Raw genomic sequence first — 24,464 nt, forward strand, 5'->3', positions numbered from 1 at the left:
CAATAACTCAAGTCCTGATATGTAGTCAATACTTCCATGAAGTAAATAGTCCATTGTGGCCAATTTCAAGCTACAACATGACCACTGGTTAACACAGAGTTTGGAAGAAATGCACAGTGGAACACGGTTATGTAATATTTTTATAATACAGGTATAATGCATTTCATTGTTTCACATTTACTAAACTTCTCAATGCCTTCCTCCAGAAGGCATTAAAATTTGTCCGTTTCTTGGACTTGACTGAAAACGGTGGTTGTTTTATTGTTTAGGGATCCTAAATATACCCATGTTTGAATGGTGAGATGTAATTCCAAGAACTATCTTTATTAAACTTGGCTATGATTCTATGTAACGACTTCACTCAGTAGTGTACTTGACCCAGATCTCATTGGTTCATGAGAGACAACTATTAAATTTTCAGGAAATTTATAAGCCAGTTGTTAAATGTAACCATTGTTTAAAAGAAATCATATGAACTTATAATTAAATTATATTTCCAAACAAGGATTAAATATTCAAGATTCATCACTTTCCATTCACATTACTACATTTTACTGTTACCCAGAAGTTATTCAGGATAGTAGCATATAAATTTGAAAAGGGTATAAATGGAGTTAAAGTATTTTAAGGCCCTTGCATTGTCCAGGAAGTGGTAAAAGTACTAGTTTATATTAGCCTTTAATAAGTCATAGATAAATACATACTCTCTAAGGTAACCACTAAAAGAATGTAAAATAATGTGTAATTGACAAGCTAATAAAGGGGGGTGAATCAATAACTAATACTTAACTGAAAATAAGAAAGGAGAAAAAAATAAGAAATGGGTGAGAAAAATAGAAGTTAAACAGTAAGATGGTAGATTGAAAGCTAAATCTGTAATTCTATTAAAGGCCAATAGATACCCCAATTACAAGACAAAGATTGATACAGTAGATAAAATAAAATTAAAATATGCTGCTTAGATGACGGGTTGATAGGTGCAGCAAACCACCATGGCACACGTATACCTATGTAACAAACCTGAACACTCTACACATGTATCCTAGAACTTAAAGTGAAATAAATAAAAAAGAGGCATACTTTCAACGTAAGGATATATAATGTTTGACAGTAAGGGGATAAAAAAGATATGCAAATACTAACCAAACAAAAACTAGGAAAGCTTAATCAAACTAGAATTTAAGGTAAGAACCACTGTCATCAGATCGATATAGCAATTCAAATCTACATGCATATAATAACATTTCCTTGAGATATATAAAGAAAAAAGTGAACGAATTAAAGGGAGAAATAATAATTAATAATCCTTAATCACAGATATTTTAATATACCTTTCTCTGGGGCTCACAGAGTAAATAGGAAAAACAATATGTGAAGATATGAACATTTTGAACAAAAATGTTTCTATCCTTTTACTTTTAACTTTTCTATAACCTGAATTTGATAAGTCAATCTCATAAACAGCATCAAAGTATCCTGTCACATTTTTTTTAAAAATGAACAATACTATTAACACTCTTCAATGCTATATCCACCAACTGTAGAATGTGAATTATTTTCAAGAGTAAACAGAATGTTTACAACGATTAACTACATGCTGGGCCAGAAAGCAGCACTCAACAAATCTCTAAGAATTGAAATTATACAGAGTGGGTTCACAGACCTCAGTAAAACTGAGCCAGAAATCAGTAACAGAAAGATGACTGGAAAATCCCCAGGTGTTTGGATATTAACCAATAAACTTTTAAATAATTCATGAATCAAAAATGACTTAGGACCTATTGATAATAAAAATATAAATCCTTTCAGAGGGGAAGTCTCTAAGCCAGAATCGGCTTTTTATCTATTCATTGAAAGTGGTGGGTGGCCGGGCGCGGTGGCTCAAGCCTGTAATCCCAGCACTTTGGGAGGCCGAGACGGGCGGATCACGAGGTCAGGAGATCGAGACCATCCTGGCTAACATGGTGAAACCCCGTCTCTACTAAAAAATACAAAAAACTAGCCGGGCGAGGTGGCGGGCGCCTGTAGTCCCAGCTACTGGGGAGGCTGAGGCAGGAGAATGGCGTAAACCCGGGAGGCGGAGCTTGCAGTGAGCTGAGATCCGGCCACTGCACTCCAGCCTGGGCAACAGAGCAAGACTCTGTCTCAAAAAAAAAAAAAAAAAAGAAAGTGGTGAAATAATGGTCCCTCTGAATGATCTGATGACCTAAGATGATTTCTCTCTTGTATTAGTGGATCATGTACTTAAGCCTGTGCCTATGAAGGAGCCTCATCTTATAGGTCTAGAAGATCACTGGAGGCAAAAGGCTACATATTTTAGATCTGGTCCCTGGGCAGCTACTCCATGGAACGAGAATCTTCTGTTTTACAATGAGCAATGGCATAGTAAGTTACGTGCTAAACCCTCTGTCTTTTCTTCTATGCCCAGCACCACTTCTCCCAGTGTTAGAATGCCCACCCTTTTCCCTAGACTATTTGGACCACGTCTTCAACAGTGTAGTCCCTCTGAGATTATCTACCAACTACTACCTCTGGTTCCTGATAGCCCTTATTGTCAAGGGATTATTATCTTGACTTTCACCTGGCTAAGAGACCTGTCTCTGATGTTTGAGATTATATACATAAAACCCACAAAAATGTTCTGGATTTAAAAAATTGTGTATTCTCCACCAACGATGATCTCATCATGCTTTTGTCTCCTACCGTACGGCTTACATGTCTTAATGTACTTCCTGTAGCTAGTATAAATCATAAAGCATTTAGAACATAGAGCAAAGATAATATTCAAAAGATAATTTTAAGTGTTTCAAAATAGCCAACAGTATATTAATTGGAGTAATTAACACTAAGCACAGCACACATGCCCCCAGATCTCAGTGGTTTAAAACAACAAAGCTTTTAGTTCTCTTTTGAATCACTCTAATGTGTTCATGGAGTTTGGAGTCTCCCCTGAATGGTGACTCAGAGGATCAGGCTACTTCCATCTTGTAGTTTTACCATCTTTTTTGTTTGTTTGTTTTTTTGAGACGGAGTCTACTCTGTTGCCCAAGCTGGAGGGCAGTGGGGAGATCTCAGCTCACTGCAACCTCTGCCTCCCAGGTTCAAGTGATTCTCCTGCCTCAGCCTCCCAAGTAGCTGGCATTATAGGCACACACCACCACGCCTGGCTAATTTTTGTATTTTTAGTAGAAAGGGGGTTTCACCATATTGGCCATGATGGTCTCGATCTCCTGACCTCATGACCCGTTTGCCTCAGCCTCCCAAAGTGCTGGGATTACAGGCGTGAGCCACCACGCCCAGCCAGTTTCACCATCCTTCTTGCTTCACTGTCATCCTGGTATCACCCAGCTAGCAGATGCAGAGGAGCAAAAGATAAGTCTAATCACTGACTGAACCATCTCAGCCAGGAAGGGACACGAGTCAGTTCCACTCACCTTCCATCGACTGGGAAGAGTAACACCACCCTACCTAGATGCAGAGGGACAGTAAAGTATAGTCTTCCCAGTGACCAGGAGGGAAGTGGGGTGGTCTGTGACACACATCACACTGTCTCTTCCTCCAACAGACATCAAACTGCAGTCTATTAAGGAGGAAGAAAAGAAAGGAAGTAGCATTCACTGATTTGGAGTACCAAGTTCAATGCTACAAACTTCATACATGCGGTATTTAAACAGTAAGAAAACGTAAAACAAATGTCATTCTCCTCAGTTTATACATGAAGAAACTGAAGCATAGAGATATTATATAAGTAAATTAAAAAGTCAGGAGTTGACTCCAGGTCTATCTGACTCCAAGTCCTGTGTTTCTCTTTTATCATCCCAGGTTTCTCAAAAGGTGGTGCACAGCTCACTTGCATCACAGTAATTTGAGGTGCGTGAGCCTCACATCATGCTTACTGAATTAGAATACCCAGGGGTAGAGTATAGGAATCTGTAGTTTTAACAAGTTTCCAAGGTGACTCTATACTATTGTAGATCACGCTTTCTCTGGAACACAACAGTGAAGTTCTAAAACAATCTCTTTAAACAAACTAGAAAATGTATGAAAAACAAGTAAGATTAAGTAGGCTTAAGAGGGGAGGCTGTAGGGCAACTGGAAAATCCTACAGAACAAGAAGTTCGAGGCTGGGGAATTCATCCTAAGCCAGTTAGTTTCCTGGGTAATCTTGGGCAAGTCAACTAACTTCACTCAATCTGTCCCAAAAGAAGTCTACATTTTCTCCATAGTAAAATGTTGCAATCAGGCTAAATAATCCCTAAAGCCTTTTTGAAAGTTATTTGTAAAGACTTAAAGAGCTTTAAACTGAGACAATAAAACAAATACAGGATGAAGAAAGTATTAACATTTAAAGTAACAGATAATTCTAGCAAGATTTTTTTGTAGATATACACAGGTTTCTTCTAAAATTTATATGGAAAGTCAACAGAACTAAAAAGTTAAAACTATTTTGAAAAAGAAGAATAAAGCCAGAGGAATCACAATACCCAATTTTAAGACTTACTATATAACTATAGTAATCAACACAGTGTGGTATTGGCAGAGAAATAGATCCACAGATTAATGGAACAGATTACAGAACCCAGAAATAGCTCTATGTAAGAATGCCCAGCACATTTATTTTTAACAAAGATTTAAAAAGCAACTGAATGGAGGAAGGAGACTGTTTTCAAAAAATGGTGTCGGAACAACTGGCTATCCAGAGGCCCAAAGAGGGGAAAAATATTTACAATCTAAACCACACCTTCAAGAAAAATTAAATCAAAATGGATCCTAGACCTCAATGTAAAATGCTAAATGTAAAAATATAAAACCTTTAGAACAAAACATAGAAAATCCTTGTAACTTAGGGTTAGGCAAAGAAATCTTAGACATGACACTGAAAGCATGATCAGTAACATAAAAATTTCAATTCATTATAAATTTGTTTTCCACAAAATATCTTGGGAATAGGATGAAAAGGTAATCAACAGAAAGTGAGAACATGTCTGCAAAATCCATGTCTGACAAAGGACTTGCTTTCAGTATATTTAAAGAACTTGCTCAACTAAATAGTAAACAATCTAAGTCTTTTAATGAGCCAAAGACTTGAACAGACAGACCTTCACCAAAAAGAATATGGGTGGTGAATTAGTACATCCTTAGCCAGAGGATAATACAAATTAAAACCAATATGAGATACCACTACACATCTATTAGGATGGCAAGAATGAAAAATAGTGATAATACTAATTCTGGCAAGCATGTAGAGGAACGGGGTCCCTCATACATTGCTGGTGGGAATGTGAAATGTACAACCCCTAATGGAAACAATTTGACAGTTTTTTAAAAAGTTAAACATCTAGCATATGACTCAGCAGTCATACTCTTGGGTATTTCTCCTCAAGAAATGAAAACATTCTCACATAAAATGTACATGAATTTTCATAGCAGCTTTATTTGTAATAGCCAACAAACTGACACCAACCCAAACGTCTTTCAAACAGTAAACAAACTACGATCCATCCATGCAATGGATATATCCATGCAATGGCATATATACTAATTTGCAACAAAAAGCAGTCAACCACTGCTACACAAACGAGTTGGATGGATCTCAAGATTATAGAGCGTGAAAAAGATCAATCTCAAAAGCTAAGATTCCACTTATGTGACATTCTCAAAAAGTGATGGAGCATGGGTCAATGGCTGCTGGAAGGGGAGTGAAGTTAGGGATGAAAAGAGGGTGTAAGTATAAAAAAGATTGCACAAGGAAGTTAGTTTGTGGAAATGCAACCATTTCATATCCCTACTCTGGTGGCAGTTACGCAAATCTAGACAGGTAGTAAAATTTCATATAACTATACACACACACAAACACAAGAAAGCAAGCATTAGGCCTGGCATGGTGATTCACACCTGTAATCCCAGAACTTAGGCTGAAGCAGAAGGATCACTTCAGGCCAGGAGTTCAAGGCCAGCCTGGGCAACAAAGTAAGACCTGTCTCTAAAATGATAATTAAAAAATTTCCCGGGTATAGTGGCATGCACCGATAGTCCCAGCTACTTTGGAGGCTAAGATGGGAGGAAAACTTGAGCCTAGGAGTTCGAGGCTGCTGTGACCTATGATTACACCACTGCACTGCAGCACCTGGGTAACAGAGCAAGATCTCGTATCTTTATAATAAAATTAAAAAAAAAAAAAGCATGATGAAAAAAAACTAGTGAAATCTCAATAAAGTCAGTAGTTCAGTTAATAGTGTTATACCAATATCAGTGGCTTGGTTTTGATAAAGTACTACAACTATGAAAGATGTTGTCATTGGAGAAAGCTGGGAGAAGGAACCTGGGAACTCTCTGTACAATTTTTTTCAACTTCTTGTAGAGTCTAAAACGATTTCAAAGTAACTTAAGCAGCAGCTAGTATTTGTTGAGCACTGTGTGCTGACATTGCTCTGAGAACTTTATATACATCAATACATTAAATCCTTACATCTTTGCAGTAGATAGTGTTGTATTAGGCCATTCTCACAATGCTATGAAGAGATTATCCAAGACTGGGTGATTTACAAAGCAAAGAGGTTAACTGACTCACAGTTCAACACAGCTGGGGAGGCCTCAGGAAACTTGTAATCACAGTGTTAGGCCAAGGGGAAGTAAGGCACATCTTACACGGTGGCAGGAGAGAGAATGTGTAGCGGAAACTGCTACTTTTAAGACCATCGGATCTCATGAGAACTCCCTCACTATTATGAGAGTAGCATGAGGGAAACTGCCCCCAGGATCCAATGACCTCCCACCAGGTCCTTCCCTTGATACATGGGGATTACAATTCAAGATGAGATTTGGGTGGGGACACAGAGCCAAACCCTATCAACAGTGTTCACTGCATTTTACAGATGAGGAAACTAAGTTTCAGAAAATTTAAGTGAATTCAGCAAAGACACAGTTGCTAAGTAATAGAGGTAGGATTCAAACTGAAGTCATCCAATTCCAGAGCTTTCGGTCTTAACCAATAAGCTTGTTTTTTTTTTTTTTTTTTTCTTTTTTTTTCAGAGATGGGTCTCACCATGCTGCCTGGGCTAGTCCTGAACTCCTGGCTCAAGCAATCTGTTTGCTTCAGTCTCCCAAAGTGCTGGGATTACATGCATGACCACTGTACCCAACCCCAATAAGCAATATTTCTGAAGGACAGAAAAAAAAAAAAAGCAGGACAAAGACAAGGTCAGGAGTCAACAATATGGGGGGAGGGAAAGAAAAAGAACACAGAAAGACAAAGTAAACTGAACACAGCATGCAAAGGCCCAGGAAGTGATCTTTCTGGCACCCTCTATGTCAGTCAGTCCCATAGGAAAGACTGTACTCCATTTTGATCCACTTATTTCTAAGGGACCAGGGAGAAACTGGAGAGACGGAAGGCACATTCTCAAAGGAATATTAAACAGCTCTTATTCCAATAGGTCAGAGTAACTGGAGTTATTTAATCTATAGGAAATCAAGAGAATCATTTAATTGCCACCTTCTGTAAAGCCTTTTGAGAGCATGCCCAGAGGATACAGCACAAATGAAAGAGACTTACATTGAAAAAAACGTTTAGTTTGACATTGAAACACGTTTTCCTGGTCATCTGAGTGAGGACAAAACTAGGATAGATTGGAGTTTCTTCTGAGACATTCAAGAAGGGAAAACAAAACTCAAAATGAAACCTGTTCAGAAGCTGTACCTGGTGCTATGCCGGGACCCATGTAAGACATTCGATATGTGTTGTCTGTTTCAATCCTCCTAGGTAATTGTGAAGTAGGTATGGCCGTTCCCATTTCGTAGATATGGAAACTGAGCTTCAGAGACGCTAAACTCCTGCCCAAAGCCACTCAGCTGCCTGGTGGTGGAGATGTGAAATGCAAACCGAGGCATAACTGCCTTTACAACTCAGATTATTTCCACTATGTTATCTACATTGTTAAACTTGGAGATTTGTGGATTTTGAGACCAGGCCCCCACCCTAGCCCTACTGGCATAAAACTGCATCAAATCATCAATTACGGTTGTTTTCCAGCTGTACAAGTATCTATGCCTCAAAATGCTACTAACCTGATTTGACATCAGCTCCAAATTCACTCATCTCAATCAAGCCCTTCTTTCAGGAACTCTGTTTCGTCCAGTAAGGAAACCTACGCTTCTAATGTATCATTCTCTCAAAAGCATCCCTGTGGAGTATGGAAATTGAATTAGAAAAAATGACAGAGAAAGAGTAAGCACTTGAGTCTTGTTTTACAGATGAGAAATTCTGAGATGCCCAGTAACCCACGCATAGAATCAAAGCTGTGTGTAAGTAAACAAGAGACTCAGGGAGCAGGGGAGTCCGACCTCCTGAAGATTTCAACATAGGATGAGTGCAGCCCCATGGATGCTATGGAAGAGCAATGCCCCACTGGGAAGGTCTCTACCCAGCCAGGCCAACATGGGCCCAATGAAGGCTATGACTATGCACATTTGTGTGTGTATTCTAGTAAAATTTTATTTGTAAAGACTGAAAACTGAGTTTCATGTAATTTCTTGCTGATTTAAAAAATAATGTTTCATTTTTAGAGCAGTTTTGGATTTACAGCAGAAATGAGAAAAAAACTACGTATATTCCCAACCACCCCCATCAGTTTCCCCCATTATTAACATCATGCATTGGTGTGGTACATTTGTTACAACTGATGAACCAATATGGACATGTTACTATTAACTTTACATTAGGATTCACTCTTTGTGGCATACAATTCTGTGGGTTCTGCCAAATGTATAATGACATGTACCCACAACTACAGTATGAGACAGCTTAGTTTTACTGATCTAAACATCCCCTGTTCAACTATTTTATCCCTCCCCACCAAAACCACTGACCATTTTGCTGTCTCTATAGTATTATCTTTTCCAGAATGTCATATTTGGAATTGCATAGTAGCTTTTTCAGACTGGACTATTTCACTTACAATATGCATTCAAGTTTCCTCCAGGTCTTCTCACAAGTTAATGGCTTTTTTAAAAAAATACTTTTTTTAAGAGCAATTTTAAGGTTATAGAAAAAGTGATCAGAAAGTATAGAAATTTCCCACACACCCACCTCCCCACAAGCAGCTTCCCCTATTATTTCCATCTTGTATCGTTTGGTAGATTTGTTACAACTGATGAGCCAGTATTGATAGGTTATTAACTAAAGTCCATTGTTTTCATTAGAGCTCGTTGGGTTTTGACAAATGTATAATGACATGTATCTACTTTTAGCACATTTCATCACTCAGTAACAGACAGTGTATCACCACACCACTGTTGGTCTATCCATGCATCTACTGAAGGACATTCTGGTTACTTCCAAATTTTGGCAATTATGAATAACATTGCTATAAACATTTCATGAGATTTTTGTGTGAACCTAAGTTTTCAACTTATGTTGAAATACCAATGATCTTGATTGCTCGCTTATATGCTAAGACTATGCTTAGCTTTGGGGAGAAAACTGCCAAACTCTCTTCCCAAGTGGCTATACCATTTTGCACTCCCACCAGCAATGAAAAGCGATTCTATTGCTCCACATCCTTGCTGGTGCTGTGTTTTAGACTCCAGCATTCTAACAGGCGTGTCGCTTGCGTGTGTCTAATAGGTGTAGCGCACATTTTAACCCAACTGTATCTTTTCTAAAGTACAGTGTTCAACTAAAATAAAAAAACAAGCTAGAATTCAGCAAGTAATTGTCATTTTCAGAAACTTCGTCCAATCAAACTGGAGGGATTCAGTGAGAACAAAATTCTTTAAAACTACTAATTCCTATTGCTGAAGAGAAGGCTGGTATTACTACCCCAAATACTTTGCAATTGAAAAAGCCAAGTCAAAATGTGTCCCTTCACTAATATGCTAAAGTGAACTTTTTTTGTATAGCATGAGGACACCTGAAGTATAAAATAAAAATTGTGTTCTGTTGACTAGTAGCCTCATAAAGGCATTTTCTTTCGCATTTCTGGATTTGACTTTGTTTTGCCAAGCTTCTCAGATTTAAACAAGTGTGCAGTCCCAAATTACTCGGTGCTGTTTCTAAGACACTAAAAGGTGTGGGCCAGGGCAGTAGGGAGGGGCCTGGCATTTCCTTCTTCTATAGCTTATCCAGATGTTCTCTCACATTTTTTATGGAAACTGGGACAACAGAAAAATAGGAAGAAGCTTTCTGCTGCAGGTTATTACACCTGCTATGGCCTGAATTTTCAAACAGTGAAAGATATTTTCTTACTATATTTCAAAGCTACATTTTACACCTTCTTGTTTACATACTAGTTTTGATGCTCATTAACTCTACAAAGGTTCAGAAAACAAAGAGAAAAAAAAAATTCTTGAGGAAAGAGAAATCACCCGACTTCACATTTTTTGCAAATGTGAACTTTCCGTAGTTATGACTTTATGATGTGGCAACTTAACATCATCAAAATCACATAACACATCTACCTTGAAAAATTATTGGCAAGGATCTTAGATTGTTAAACGGCCCATTTTACATTCCAATCCTTAATGAGCAAGATCAAACCATATAAAAACAAGCACTTTCTCCTCAACTATCTATCTGCCATTTATGGCAGCTCCTCAAAAGCCTTGGAAATAGTCCATAATTAGGTGGCAAAGACGCCTGAAAACTTTTCCAAACCAAATGGCAAAGCATTTAAGGGAAGCATCAAAAAAGTATTTGCCAGAAACAAGCATAAAATTTGGAATACATTTCCTTGGCTTTTAATCGCTGCATTTTGGAGGGTAAGTTTAATTACTTCTGTACTTAACCCGCGGCTATCTACAGCGATCATTCCAGCCATCCCTGTATTTCATATGGCAACATCGAGCATAAGAAACTTCAAGTAAAACACTGAAATACCCACACTTCAGCAGTGCTAAGAAAATTCTCCCCATTAATGTAATTTCCTTTCAACCGAAGCAGAGTGAGTAGATTCTGCTGAGTCTTTTATTTTTATTTATTTTGAGACAATCACACTCTGTCGTCGAGGCTGGAGTGCAGTGGCACGGTCACAGCTCACTGCAGCCTCAACCTCCTGGGCTCATCGATCCTCCTGCCTTAGCCTTTCAAGTAGCTGGGACTACAGGCTTGCATCACCACACCCAGCTAATTTTTTTATTTTTTTATTTTTTTTTATTTTTTTATTTTTAGAGACGAGGTTTCCCCATATTGCTCAGGCTGGTCTCAAACTCCTGGGCTCAAGGGATCTGCCCATCTCAGGCTTCTAAAATGCTGAGATCACAAGCGTGAGCCACCGTGCCCAGTTGAGGGCTTTTTAAAAGGGAGTTTGGGGACTGGTAAAAATAAATGATGTAACTTTTTAAACATTTCTAGTGAGGGACCTCTGGCATAGGAAGTACTTGATTATCCCTGCTGAATTGAGGTGTCTTCCCCAGGTCATTGGTGTATCTTTAATTTTATCATTGAGTCTCCAAGGCTGGAGAGTTGCAAGTATCTAATACAGTATGAGCCACTTGCTTTTTGTGATCCATTCCTTCCCTTTCTTACCATACTGCTGGATAAACATACTACTCTCACCCACACTACAGACTTAAAGCTTTCTAGCTTACTATCGTGGGCTGAATGGTGGAGGTCCCAAAGAAGGTATGTTAACGTCTCAGCCCCAAAACTTCAGATCTTATTTGGAAATACAGTCATTGCAGATGTAATGATTTAAGACAAGGTTATACTGAGATAGGACAGGTCCTTAATCCTATATGGCTATTGTCCTTTTAAGACAATGTGAAAAAGTGACAGCAAAGGGAGACTGTAGAGATGCAGCTGCAAAGCAAGGAATCCTACTGTCAGAAGCTGGGAGGAGGCAAGGGAGAATAACCCCCTGTGGGTTTCGCAGGGAGAATTGCCCTGCCAATGCCTTCCAAACTTTCAGATTTCAGACTTCAGACTTCTAACCCCCAGGACTGTGAGATGGTAAATTTCAATTGTTTTAAATCATCTAGCTTGTAGTGATTTGTTATAGCAACCCTGGGAAACTGATACACATGCCTTGGTTCTTGAGTCAAACAGGGGTTCAAACCCTTCTTTCTGGACAACTGGTGGCATGCAAAGCTCTTCTGGGACTGGGGCCCAACCTTGCTGCAGTAACCTCCTCCCCAGGGATCAGACTTCTTTCCCAAACGAGGGTCGGTGCCTTCCTATTTTCCCTTAACAGGAACACAGCATCCAGGGGTGCTGCCTGAAGGCCTATGGAAACCCCACAAAGCCCCTCCTGAGACGTGGGAGTTTGTTTGGTTTAATTTTTCATCAACATAAAATAAGCTGGTAAATTTATAATTTTACCTAAAAATTAAGATAAACCTAGGATACTCCATGTCATATGTGTTCATATCCAAAAACATATTGCTTTCATATACATAAAATGTCTTTGGCTCAAAAGCTGCTGCTATGGACTCAATTATTTCCTCCCAAAACTCCTATGTTGAAGCCCTAACCTCTCAGTGTGCTGGTATTTGAAAATGGGGCCTTTGAGAGGTGACTAGGTTTAGATGAGGCCATGGGGTGGATGTTCACGACAGGATTAGCACCCTTACAGGAAGGAATACGAGAGGCCAGGTGTGGTGGTTCATGCCTGTAATCCCAGCAGAGAGAGGCCGAGGCAGGAGGATCGCTTGAGCCCAAGAGTTCAGACCAGCCTGGGAAACACAGTGAGACTTTCTCTCTCCAAAACATTAAAAAATGAACTTGATATGGTGATGCACACCGGTAGTCCCAGCTACTTAGGAGGTTGACATGGGTGGATCACTTCAGCCCAGGAGGTCTAGGCTTCAGTGAGCCATGATTGCACCACTGCATTCCAGCCTGGGCGACAGAGTGAGATCTGTCTCTACATTTTTTTAAAAAGATGAGACAAGAGAGCTTGCATTCTCTTTCAGCCATATGGAGACACAGAGAGAAGGCAGTCGTCTACAAGCCAGTAAGGGAGCCCTCACCAGGAACCGAAGTGGCCCACACCTTCATCTTGGACTCCCCAGCCTCTAGAACGATGAGAAAATTCTCCTGCATAACCACTCAGCCTATGGTATTTTGTGATAGAAGCCCTAGCTAAGACAGCTGTCATATTTAAGTGAGAACACAATGTAATGTAATGATGAAAACTCTTTAAAAGCAGTAGAGGTAATCAGACACCATCTGAGTCAGGATTCTGTCCCATCGATTTTGGAAAGACAGGTCATGCTATGTGTTTTCAGTAAATATTATGTATTTTAAGTACAGCAAATTTCTAAATGATTGTGTTAAGTTGCTATGGTCCTTTGCTTTCAATAATAAAGATCTGTTTACCTCCTGCTTCACTGCACTGCCCTGGGCCCAGCTGTCAGGGCAGAGAGGACCAGGAAAAGAGGAAGGGAGAAGAGAGCTGCCCGTCTTCTCCTGAGCCCACACTGGTAGAATAAGCCTCTGGGCACCTGTCTGAACCCCTTGGTGAGTAAGCCCGTGCAAGGCCAAGGGCAGGAATGTGTTTGAGCTGCTTTTCTGTCCAACTTCCTTGATGTGCCTATAGCATCTCCTGATGTCCTGTTGCCCTCACTTTAAATGCCAAGTCCTACCTGCCTACTGGTATTTTTCCTCAACACTTTGATCCAGGCCTGTTGCCCTAAATGGCAGATCTAAACTGCTGCATACATGTGCCATCTGTCTGTTAGCATCAGGGGTTTGGGGGGAACCTCAGCTGCTTCTCTGTCCAACTTCCTTGCTGCCTCCCTCTTGTCTGTAGTCTCACCATACCTATTGCTCCTCCCCTCACCATTCCAGGCATCTCAAGATCAGCTCCACTTTCTCAGCATATTAAGGTTGCTTCATAAAGGAGGGATGGGCAGAGGGACACAGTTGTGAGGCATCTAATGTGGGCATTTAGGAAGTCTTTCCTCTTCCCTCTTCAACTTTTCATTTTTTTGAGGAGTCTTGCTCTGTCGCCCAGGCTGGAGTGCAGCGGCATGATCTCCACTCACTGCAACCTCTGCCTTCCGGGTTCAAGCAACTCTCCTGCCTCAGCCTCCTGAGTAGCTGGGATTACAGGCATGTACCACTACGCCCAGCTCTTTTTTTTTTTTTTTTTTTTTAGTATTTTTAGTAGAGAAGAGGTTTCACATGTTAGCCAGGCTGGTCTTGAACTCCTGACCTCAGATGATCCACCCACATTGGCCTTCCCAAGTGCTGAGACTACAGGCATGAGCCACCACACCTGGCCTTTTCATAAATTTTTAAAGGCTTTGCACACCATTCCTCAGATTTGATGGTACTATTCACATTAACTATATGCAGTAGTCTCCCTTATCAGTGGTTCACACTTTCTGCATTTTCAGTTACCTGAGGTTAACCATGGTCAGTAAACAGGCAAATATAACACAATAAGATATTTTGAGAGAGGTAGAGAGAGAGAGAGATCACTTTCACGTAACTTTTATTACAGTATATTGTTATAACTATTCTCTTTTATTATTGGTTATTGTTGGTAATCTCTTACTATGCCAGATAAACTTTATCATAGATATGTTTATGTTTAAAAAACTGTAATATTTATAGGATTTGGGACTATCTGTGGCTTCAGGCATCCACGGAGGGTCTTAGAACATATCCTTTGTGTTTAAGAGCAAACGATTGTGTAAGAGAAAATCCAAGAGAAAATAGTATCTCTATAATCAGAACCACTTTATAGAATTGGAGTCACTGCATAGAAAATGGAGAATTTTTTATATTCTATGCCTGCTTTGTCTCTGAAAAGTATTGACAAGTCCCACAAAGACATAATTACTTTTTGAACACTTGAACAAGACCTGTCTTTCCAAAATCAGTGTTCACGCCAGCAAAGGTACCCTGGTGTCACAGTGAATAGTGCTCTCCCCAAACTGCGTGAAAACTTGGTAACATCCTTCTAGAATTCCCTATTCAATCAATAGGAATAACTTTAGAGTCTTCCTTCTCCCGAGTTTTATCAAGTTTTTTACCTTATGTAATACCATTTGAATGTGGATGCTTTCACAGGTTAATCAAAATCCTTGAGACAATTGTTTCACATGGAAGAAAGCAATGACATGCTACATCATCCATTTTCATTACATGTCTTAAAGAGGCCAGGCATGCTGGCTCAAGCCTGTAATCCCAGCACTTTGGGAGGCCAAGGAAGGCACATCACCTGAGGTCAGAAGTTTGAGATCAGCCTGGCCAACATGGAGAAATCCTGTCTCTACCAAAAAAAAAAAAAAAAAAAAAATACAACAATTAGCCAGCCATGGTGGTGTGCACCTGTAATTCCTCACTTTACTATTCAGGACGCTGAGGCAGGAGAATCGCTTGAACCCAGGAGCCAGAGGTTGCAGTGAGCGGAGATCGCACTATTGCACTCCAGCCTGGGCTCAGAGACTCCATCTTAAAAATAAATAAATAAATAAAAATAAAGTCCTCAAGGAAATTGCTCTAAGAGACTTTCCCTTTTCTAGCTGGTAGAAAACCAAAACCCCCCCGCTTCTTTTCAACCAAAAGCCTTTATTTTCTCAGTTTGGAGTTGGTTATTTTAGTAATCACAGCAATCACTCTTTTTTATTTACCATATGCACTTGGTACGATTTTTATTTTACTGTTTTTCTTTCTGGTTTATGATAATGTTCTCTTTTTTGTATGATAATGTCATAAGCCTAATTTTCCCTTCTGTTAGGTCTTGATTATTCCCCCCGAAGGCTGATATTTAAAATAAAAGCACTTAAAACTTAATGTTAGCAGAACAGTTATGTGGTCACATGCATACAAGGGAAAATAAGCCTCCAGATACTGTTAATATTATTCCATGCAAATTAAGTCTAATGCAGCACATCTAATAAGGAGTTTCCCTTCAGGGCTGATCTAATTGTGAAACTGAGCCTAGGTCTTCAAAAGGTGATGGCAAATAACTAGGAATCAGTTTGTCACTGCTGTTGCAGGACCGACTTCTGAGGATCATTTGTAACTGACAAGGAAAATTACAACCTGAGAGTTATACTCCTTGTATCAGAATGTTCTCGAAATTAGCCTGATCAGTTTTTTTGTTTGTTTGTTTTTTTTAAACAAACATACAGGAAGTGAGCGCCCAGTGCAGCTCTCAGTTGAGGTTAGCTGCAGGATGGGTTAAACAGGTCCCTTTAAGGTCAGCTGGAGCAGATCTCAGGTTGAAACAGGTGGTTAAACCGAAGGACGTAGCAGTGGGTCCGCTGAGCAGCTCACTGGCTTTTGTCAACTGATATGAGGAAGTTTCGATGAAGATATAGAAAAACCTTGACAACCAACCTCAACTGTTAGTCTCTTGAGACCAACAACTGTCTAAAATAAGCTGGGAGAGTCACTTCTAGCTTCCCAGGCCCTACTTTGTATTGAAACTCCCTTCCCTGCCCCCTTAGCACAGCCACATCCACCTCACCCTTCAGGTCTCAGCTCAAATCTCAGTTCCAGAGAAAGGTTGGGTTTGAGAGGCTGTACCTGCCTCAACTGTGTCTACTGCTCCAAAAAGTAGAGCAGAAAATGGGCAACAGACAAGGCCACCTAGAAGGGAAGAAAAGCACTGCCCCAAGCGGCCAATACACCCATCAGGACCCACCTGTCTTTGGGTTCAACCTAACCTTGGACCTCACCTTCTTTTCCCTGCCCTGTAAGATTACTCCCAGTTAATTGTTCTAGTTATTTCTGGTTCTCCACAGCGTTAAAATATTATGCTAGGATAAGGTAAAAGGAACTGGATGAATGAGAAAGGGAACAAGTGAAAAAGCTAACAAAAAGGGGCAAAGAAATATTTGAAATGTATTATAATTGAATAAAATCGAAATGCACAAAAGACCGACTCAAGTGGAATTTAAATAGTTCTAAGAGATCTTTGCAAGAAGTGATTATGTAAGTGAACTGAGAACAGGAATAGAATACTGTTCTATAGTCACTGGGTGGTAACTTCCCTAAGGCTAGAGGCAGAGTGTCAATTCACTTGCTCTCCACCATGAAAGAGCTGAACCAGCCCTGTGGGAAGGTATTTTGTGAATTCAATAGATGATCACTGTTCTTACAGGCCACATTCTGATATAAAAGCACACACCAAGACTTTGCACATCAAAGTTACAGCTTCCAAAGTCAGTTAAAACCACCACGTACATAATTTGCAAAAGGATTTTACTACTATAAATACCTACTTTCCGTGTTCTTTTTCCGGTTTTTTATGGCTCACCAATAAAGAGGTATGTCATGATCACCTCTTCTCTAACGAATCCTTTCTGCCTCTTTGGGATCTAAAGGGGAAAACTGAGAGTCAATACAAACGCTTTCCTAGCCCCTCTGAAAGTACCAAATTAAAGAGGCCTGTTATCCTGTAATGAAAATGTTCTACTTAAGTGAAATCTCATTTTCAAATGACCCAACCACAGTACAATCAACAATAACAGGCTTTATATCCAAATGGGAGAGGAGGAGAAAGGCATAGCATGCTTGCCCTTGGTTAAGAAGGGTCGTATTTAAACAATGAGAGACAAATATATCTACATCACGGGGTCTGGGGAAAATATGCTAGCTATTGTTGTTTCTGGATTAATGAGAATTTTGCTCCCAATTTTCCACAGAACGGTTTTTATTTTCTAATCTTTTCACTGCACCATTAACCACTGCCAGGAAGCAGCCAAAAAGTTGCTAAAATCTACCGTATCAAATGTGAAGCAATGTGGAAGCAAGACTGTCATGAAACTAAGGTACCGCCCCCACTCCTGGCCAGAGCACATAGTTTCCTAGTTCTGGCAGGCTTGAGGGCTGCAAGGCAGGACTACGGAGGAGATACTCAAAATGGGTAACGAATATTGAAAACTACATCTTGGGAGTCAGGAAGCTAGGGCAGGTAACTTTAACATTTGACAAAGCTTCCTCTTCTTCTTCCACCTGCAGGGAAAGAGGGCTGCTTTTCTTAATCAGGCCATCCACAATGTGCAACTGCTGTGACCTACTCCGTGTCGTCATAAACAAACGGCAAAATATTAAGGAGTTTCCTGAATTTAAAACGATATATCCATTTGCATTATCTAAAATGCTCTTTGGAACACTCACTTTTAAGAACAGTTTGTTTTTCTTGTTTTTTTTTTTTTTTTTTTTAATGAGACAGTTTCTGTCTCTCAGGCTGGAATGCAGTGGTACAATCACTGTCCACTGCAGGCTGGACCTCCCTGGGCTCTGCTGCTTCTCCAACCTCAGCCTCCCAAGTAGCTGGGACTACAGGCTCACCACCAGGCCCATTCAACCAAGCTCAGTAAACCATCCCACCTGCTGATGAGAATTTTAAATGTTCAATGCACCTAGGTGGAAATAACAACGATACGCTAGGTATTTTATTTCCCTCAATGATACTTTAGTGAGCAAACAGCTCATTAACATCTCCCATCGCAACCTCTACCACTTGGCAGCCACGTATCAGTATAATATTTGTATATTTTGCTCAGTTTATGAAATGTATTTATACATATGTACATTTACGTCTATTACACATGTATGGAAAATGGCTGTGCAACAAATTTAAAACACATGATCCCACACATGTAAATCTCCCAACTCTCGAATCTCATTGTTTTCTCCTTGATTCCTGACATTCTCCACAGACTCCTTGGAATTCAGCTGCTGGAATATTCTTGACTGAACATCAAACTGCTGCTAAACACATTCTCAATATAACTTTGAGTCCCGAACATAGCCATATTTTCATTTACTTAGGTAAAATGATTACATCTGGAAAATGTATATACTTGGACTCAAACTCAAAATCAGTCCCCCACTGCATCAGAAAATAATAACATTAATTCTAAGCAGATTCTTTCAAAAGGGAAGCACTATACAGCATTTCTCAGTAGTTGATCTGGCACACTTGAACCTAATCTGAATTTCTAACAACTTTGCTTCAGAAGTTTTTCCATGAAATTTGGTCTTTGCCTGACTCGCCTGCTATAAACTCTAATAATCAAACTCTGCAGGCCCTTATACTATTCTTGAACAATTCTACACTTGAAAAAAGATTATGAAATCTTTAGCAAACACCTTCTGTATGAGCTTAAGACTTAAGTTTTGGTTTTTTGTTTTTTGTTTTTTTTTTCCTTTCAGATTATCCAGAAGGCTGGATTCAGTGTCTGAACAATCATTTTCCAAAACACAAGAATGAAACCATAGAGAAACCCATTAGGGTTCACACTTATCCTGTAGAGACTTAGGCTGCTTAAACGCGAAGCAAGATCATTTTCTAATCCATTTCTCGTAAGTCTCTCCTTCCATGGAGTTCTCAAGTCTCCCAGGGATGTGGAATCTACCTGTATTACCAGTAATGGTGACCTGTCTTTTTTTTTTTTTTTCCACCAACCCTCTCTCCCCGCTTCACTTCTCCCAACAAGACCTTCGAGTCTTAGAGCTTTTTCCGGGTACCACAATGTCAGCCTCACCTAATCCCTCTATGCCCATATCCCCTACCCATCCTGGGGAGTCTGGGTTTTCTCCAGTGATAATGGATGGAAGTTAGTTGGATAATAAACCAAATCACATCAGGTTTACAAGATGCCTTCATCTAGTCCAGAAGATGTCTCCTACAAGAGGCTGCTGCTGAGACTCGGAGCAGCAGGACGAACCTGGGAGAACTCTCATTTTGGAGCTCTTCAAATGTTTCTATCTGGACAGCTGTGACCATACCAGTCCTACTGCATGGAAAAGTCCATTAAAACAAGATGTCCACAGGAGTGGCACACGGTCCTTCAGAAAGAAGTACATTTTTAACAAATGTTTCACAACACACACTCAAGGTACCTTTTTACATGTATGAAACATATTGAAATATTGGGGAGAAAACAAAGATAGAAACGAAACCTGCAGGCATTCACTCATATCCTCCCGTAAGATTGCCTTAAATGCATTTACAAGACAAACACCTTCCTAGATAATGTACGGAAGAGGCAGAAAGTGACCAAAAGCAAAGAGACGGCTTATAATTACCATGTGAACCCCAAATGCTTTCCGGTTGTTGGCCAGGGCTTTGCTGCACAGTGTCCTTAGCAACTGTTTTCTGCGAAGAGTCAGATACTTAAATATTTTCGACTTTGTGGGCTCCACGAGGTTTCTGTCTCATGTTCCTCTTTGGTTTATTTTACAATCCTTTAAAATAAAGGATTGTATTTTAAATTGCATTTCTAGCTTAAGAGCCATTTGCTGTAGTCCCAAGTACCTCTTCCTTAGGAGATATTTGGAAAATCCCTGATGTCTGTGTCTAACCAGATGAAATTATCAATTAGGAAGAGTACTGAAAACTAAGAGGCTTCTGTTTGAAAGGAAAATGGGTTATTAGATAAGCACCAAACAGACTTCCATTCTGTTTGAATCATTGTTAGTTTTACACAACTCCAAGGGAAATCTCAGCGACATCTGTGTTTCCCTTTAGTTTTTATTTTTGTGTGTTTTTGCTGTAAGAAGGGTAGCGATCAGGGAAGACAGAAGAGAATGAATCTTGCAAAGTGACTCTGACTCATAAAGTAAAAAAGGTTACAATGACTAAGTTCTGGAAAATAATTGTAAGGAGGAAGAATACAACTTCAAGAAATAAAACATAAAACTACAATAATGCAGAGTATCATTCTCGGGTAAATATGAAACAGATCAATAAAACCAAATAGCATAGAAACAGACCCTAAGCTATAAAAGACATTAATACATGATGAGTGATGACAAAAGGCTATGGGGAAGTTGAGAATAGTGGCTCATGCCTGTAATCCCAGGACTTTGGGAGACCGAGGTGGGTGGATCACTTGAGCTCAGGAGTTTGAGACCAGCCTGGGCAACAAGGTGAAACACCATCTCTACAAAAGCAAATAAAACCAAACAAAATTATCTGGGCATGGTGGCACACGCACAACTATAGTCCCAGCTACTCGGGAGGCTCAGGTGACACGATTGCTTGGGCCCAGGAGGCCGAGGGTGCAATTAGCTGTTATGTCACCACTGCACTCCAGCCTGGGTGACCGAGGGAGACCCTGTCACGAACAAACAAAAAACAGCTGTGGGGATACAACGGCTTACTCAACAAGAAAAATTGCTGGGTCGGTCAACGGATTGTCTATGGAAGGAAAATCAAGTGAGATTTTTCTCCATTTCAAAATATAATTCAAAATACTTTCCATGTAAATAATATAGTTAAAGTTTTAAAATCCCATTAGAGAAGCTAGAAGAAAATACAGTTAAATTGTGACCATCCTTCTGGATGGCAGATTTCCTAAAATGATGGCAGGAATCACACACATCAAAAGTATATACTTGATTACTTCAAAATTAAAATTACCAAGCTGAATTAGTAAATTTACCATTATGTAGTAAATTATATGTTATACAGTATATTATGAACTATTATACAGTAAATTAAAATACTGAATAAAAATTAGCAGGCCGGGTGCGGTGGCTCACACCTGTAATCCAAGCACTTTGGGAGGCCGAGGCAGGCGGATCATGAGGTCAGGAGATTGAGACCATCCTGGCCAACATGGTGAAACCCCATCTCTACTAAAACAATAAATAAATAAATACAAAAAAATTAGCCGGGCGTTGTGGTGGGCACCTGTAGTCCCAGCTACTCGGGAGGCTGAGGTAGAGAATGGCGTGAACTCGGGAGGCGGAGGTTGCAGTGAGCTGAGATGGCGACACTGCACTCCAACCTGGGCGACAGAGCGAGACTCTGTATCAAAAAAAAAAAAAAAATAGCAAATTAAACATTAAAAAATCATTTTTAAAAGCCAATAATAACCAACTTTCAACAAATATAATAAAGTGTCAATATCCCTAATCTATAAAGATGTTTTACAAGCTGTAAGAAACATACTACACTTCAATAGATTAAAAAGTAGGGAACTTTTGCCAGGCACGGTGGCTCATGCCTGTAATCTCATCACTTTGGGAGGCCAAGGCAGGAGGATGACTTGAGGTCGCAAGTCCAGACCAGCCTGGCCAACATGGTGAAACTCTGTGTCTACTAAAAATACAAAAAAGTAGTCAGGTGTGGTGGTGTGCACTTGTAATCCCAGCTACTCAGGAGGCTAAGGCAAAGAATTGCTTGAACCTGAGTCGCAGAGGGTGCAGTAAGCCAAGACTGCGCCACTGCACTCCAGCTTGGACAAGAGTGAGACTACATCTCAAAAAAAAAAAAAAAAAAAAGGTAGTTTCTTTAAACTAGTGAAAAGGTTAATACACAGATTTTCTGAAGTTTAATTAATTCACTGATAAAGAACTGCAAATTGAGAAAACATTAGTTTTTGTTGATCCAAATTAACCATAATAGCACACAATGCCTGTTGGAGAATATTGAGTCCAGGCTTCTACCCATTGCTGGCTGCAGTGGAAATTAACTCAGTCACTCAGGGAAATAATTTAGCAGTAATCTGGCAATTATCAAGTATATTTAAAGTGATTTTACTTTTTGACCTAGTAATTTTACTGTGAGGCATGAATCTAAATGAAAGTCATAAATGTGGACAAAGATGTATATGCACTCATGTGTACATAGGGGCACTGTTCATAAAATTATAATTTACACGCCTAACATTGGAGAATGCTAAGTTATGGCATATAGATTTATAAAATATTAATTGTCTAATATTAAAGTTATGATTATGAGGGTTTTTAAAAATTATTATACTTTAAGTTCTAGAGTACATGTGCACAACGTGCAGGTTTGTTACATATGTATACATGTGCCATGTTGGTATGTTGCACCCATTAACTCATCATTTACATTAGGTATATCTCCTAATGCTATCCCTCCCCCCCTACACCCTCCCCACAATAGGCCCCGGTGTGTGATGTTCCCCTTCCTGTGTCCAAGTGATCTCATTGTTAAATTCCCACCTATATGTGAGAACATGCGGTGTTTGGTTTTCTGTTCTTGCAATAGTTTGCTGAGAATGATGGTTTCCAGCTGCATCCATGTCCCTACAAAGGACGCAAACTCATCCTTTTTTATGGCTGCATAGTATTCCATGGTGTATATGTGCCACATTTTCTTAATCCAATCTGTCACTGATGGACATGTGGGTTGATTCCAAGTCTTTGCTATTGTGAATAGTGCCTCAATAAACATACATGTGCATGCGTCTTTATAGCAGCATGATTTATAATCCTTTGGGTATATACCCAGTAATGGGATGGCTAGGTCAAACGGTATTTCTAGTTCTAGATCCTTGAGGAATCACCACACTGTTTTCTACAATGGTTGAACTACTTTACAGTCCCACCAACAGTGTGAAAGTGTTCCTATTTCTCCACAGCCTCTCCAGCACCCATTGTTTCCTGATTTTTTTAATGATTGCCATTCTAACTGGTGTGAGATGGTATCTCATTGTGGTTTTGATTTGCATTTCTCTGATGGCGAGTGATGATGAGCATTTTTTCATGTGTCTGTTGGCTGTATGAATGTCTTCTTTTGAGAAGTGTCTGTCCATATCCTTTGCCCACTTTTTGATGGGGTTGTTTTTTCTTGTAAATTTGTTTGAGTTCTTTGTAGGTTCTGGATATTAACCCTTTGTCAGATGAGTAGATTGCAAAAATTTTCTCCCATTCTGTAAGTTGCCTATTCACTCTGATGGTAGCTTGTTTTGCTGTGCAGAAGCTCTTTAGTTTCATTAGATCCCATTTGTCAATTTGGCTTTTGTTGCCATTGCTTTTGGTGTTTTAGACATGAAGTCGTTGCCCATGCCTATGTCCTGAATGGTATTACCTAAGTTTTCTTCTAGGATTTTTATGGGTTTAGGTCTAACATTTAAGTCTCTAATCCATCTTGAATTAATTTTTGTATAAGGAGTAAGGAAAGGATCCAGTTTCAGCTTTCTACTTATGGCTAGCCAATTTTCCCAGCACCATTTATTAAATAGGGAATCCTTTCCCCATTTCTTGTTTTTGTCGGGTTTGTCAAAGATCAGATGGCTGTAGACGTGTGGTATTATTTCTGAAGGCTCTGTTCTGTTCCATTGGTCTATATCTCTGTTTTGGTACCAGTACCATGCTGTTTTGTTTACTGTAACCTTGTAGTATAGTTGGAAGTCAGGTAGCGTGATGCCTCCAGCTTTGTTCTTTTGGCTTAGGATTGTCTCGGCAATGTGGGGTCTTTTTTGGTTCCATATGAACTTTAAAGCAGTTTTTTCCAATTCTGTGAAGAAAGTCATTGGTAGTTTAATGGGGATGGCATTGAATCTATAAATTACCTTGGGCAGTATGGCCATTTTCATGATATTGATTCTTTCTATTCATGAGCATGGTATGTTCTTCCATTTGTTTGTGTCCTCTTTTATTTCACTGAGCAGTGGTTTGTAGTTCTCCTTGAAGACGTCCTTTACATCCCTTGTAAGTTGGATTCCTAGGTATTTTATTCTCTTTGAAGCAATTGTGAATGGGAGTTCATTCATAATTTGGCTCTCTGTTTGTCTGTTAC

The 24,464-nt window shown here is 39.6% G+C and overlaps 1 protein-coding gene across 7 annotated transcripts in view; it reads right to left on the bottom strand.

Moving 5' to 3' along the window:
• CSGALNACT1 (chondroitin sulfate N-acetylgalactosaminyltransferase 1) overlaps window positions 1-24,464 on the bottom strand; it is a 364,179-nt gene that overhangs the window by 223,280 nt on the left and 116,435 nt on the right. The window contains exon 1 of one of the 7 annotated variants that reach the window (XM_010363494.2): window positions 8,068-8,182. The exons of 5 other annotated variants lie outside the window; for them this stretch is intronic. The gene's annotated coding sequence lies outside the window, so the exon portion shown is untranslated. Of the gene's footprint in view, window positions 1-3,434; window positions 3,535-8,067; window positions 8,183-24,464 lie in introns of those variants that run through there. One more of the 7 variants, XM_030937626.1, reaches the window with a different exon arrangement.

This window comes from Rhinopithecus roxellana, chromosome 9, assembly GCF_007565055.1.
Source record: "Rhinopithecus roxellana isolate Shanxi Qingling chromosome 9, ASM756505v1, whole genome shotgun sequence".
Taxonomy (NCBI): Eukaryota; Metazoa; Chordata; class Mammalia; order Primates; family Cercopithecidae; genus Rhinopithecus; species Rhinopithecus roxellana.